The sequence below is a fragment of the Penaeus japonicus genome, unplaced genomic scaffold (assembly GCF_977035675.1).
Source record: "Penaeus japonicus unplaced genomic scaffold, GWHDUDI00000001_assembly GWHDUDI00000024, whole genome shotgun sequence".
Lineage (NCBI taxonomy): Eukaryota > Metazoa > Arthropoda > Malacostraca > Decapoda > Penaeidae > Penaeus > Penaeus japonicus.
This window is the reverse complement of record NW_028234426.1, coordinates 3,933,783-3,936,282: the sequence shown is the minus strand read 5'-3', so window position 1 is coordinate 3,936,282 and position 2,500 is coordinate 3,933,783.

The window sequence follows — 2,500 nt, the reverse complement described above, 5'->3', positions numbered from 1 at the left end:
CAAAGAATGATATAAGAAAAAAAAAAAAACCCTTTAATATCCTAAGGAGTTTGGAGTAAGGGATACATAAATTATTTGCTCTCGAAGACTCTTCAATGTTGAATCTGTGTGTATATATTCAACGAACTCTGTCCATCAGTTTGATTGCAAGTAGGTAGGCGAACCAACAGCGAACCAAGGTGGGCGAACCAAGGGCCTCGGTTGCATTAAGATTCCCATCTTTAATCCGAGACGTTAGAGAAAGTTATTACTTACAGAACCACTTTTTCGAATGATGGGTATCTTGAGATATTCGAGAGGCGAACGGGGAAAATATGTCAGATTGAAAAACAAACAAATAAACAGACATTATGAATGATTATGCAAGATAGCATTGGTGATATTGGCGGTTTGAAGAAGGCATGTGGTAACTCTGATTAAGAATTATATTCTGTGATCTATCTTCCTCACAAAAAAAGATAAAAAATAAAAAAATAAATAAAAAATAAAAAAATAAAAAAGAATAAAAAGCTGGGTCAAAGGTCACAAATATTCTGTGATCTACCTTCCTCATCAACAAGGAAAAAAAAAGCTGGGTCAAAGGTCATGGAGATTCTGTGATCTACCTTCCTCATCAAAAAAAGAAAAAAAGAAAAAAAAAAGGCTAGGTTAAAGGTCATGGAGATTCTGTGACCTACCTTCCTCATCAACAAGGGAAAAAAAAAGCTGGGTCAAAGGTCATGGAGATTCTGTGATCTCCCTTCCTCATCAACAAGGGAAAAAAAGCTGGGTCAAAGGTCATGGAGATTCTGTGATCTACCTTCCTCATCAACAAGGGAAAAAAAGCTGGGTCAAAGGTCAGGGAGATTCTGTGATCTACCTTCCTCATCAACAAGGGAAAAAAAGCTGGGTCAAAGGTCATGGAGATTCTGTGACCAACCTTCCTCATAAAAAAAAGGGCAATAGCTAGGTTAAAGGTCATAGCTGATCTCACGTCGATGACTCATGACCTGGTGTCATTTACAAGCTAATTTCCGGTTCCTCTCAACCGTGAAATATGAAGGGAGGAAAAATATAAGCACCAGGATTGTATTTGACATCCATGATATGAGCAAAACTTTTTTTTTTTTTTTTTTTTTTACTTTTTTTTACTTTTTTTTTTAAATACTTTTTTTTGCTTAGTTTTATTCATTCATGGATTGATTTTTTTTGTATATTTATTTTATATGTTTATATTAAAGAAAAATAAGTTTTTATTCGTGTTTTGAGGTTATTATCAACAATATCCTTTTAGTCATTATGATAGTTGTAACATTTGATATTAAGATTATGGTTATAGTCATTACTATTATCAATATTATCGTTATCATTATCATCATTATTATTAGTATTATCATCATTGTTATTTTTTGACATTATTAATACTACTATTACTATTATCATTATAATCAAAATGATAATTTTCCTCATGTCGTAATCATTATAGATATCATCATTTCTACTTAATATATTGCATATTGTTGTTGCTGTTGTTGTTGTTGCTGCTATAGTTATCATTGTCATAATTATCAACTGGCATTATCATTATTGCTATTTCTATTGAATTATCAGCATTATTTTTGTTGTATTTTTATACCAACAAAACGGAAACAAGATTATGATGAAATTAACCATCCAAATACATGAATAAAGAAATAAATAATTAGATAAATGACTACATAGATAAACAAAGTAATCACTAAAATCGAACTAAAATCCATAAATATTTTTCAATAAAGATAATAAACGGCTGAGCGAAAGGAAGTCAATGATCTTCACATGTGTTTCTTTATGTTTCGTTTGCTACAGATATTGAAAAAATACGTTATTTATGGAGTTCATGGAATTCAATACAAATTCTTTGGCAATTGTGGCGGATTTTGTTTATATTTAGAAGTGAAGACTTTTTTTTTAGGAATTGTGATATGAGAGTGATCTATTTATGGTGTGTGTGTGCATGTGTTCGTGTGTGTGTTTGTTTGTTTGTTTGTGTGTGTGTGTGTGTTATTATTATTTTTTTTGTTTGTGTGTGTGTGTGTTATTATTTTTTTTTGTTTGTGTGTGTGTCTGTGTTTCTTTTTGTTTTTGTTTTTGTGTGTGTCTCTGTGTGTGTTTCTTTGTGCGTGTGTGTGTGTGTGTGTTTCTGTGTTTGTTTGTTTGTGTGTGTGTGTGTGTTTTGCGTGTTTCTGTGTTTGTTTGTGTGTGCATGTGTGTGTGCGTGCGTGCGTGTGCGCGTATATACTAACACACTAACCAATCACACGTTTCTTATACATGTGTATAATCATTCCTATTCGAAATATCTAAATAACCTTTTGACATAGAGTAGAGCCATTCATCTTTATGCATAAGATGAAAGAAAATTGATATTCCTTGGAGAGGTCTTGTGCAATATTGTTCTTAAATTCCTCATTTGCATATAGATGAGACGTACGGAATAGGCCTATTAAAAGTTTTGAATATAAGAATGATAGTCCAAAGG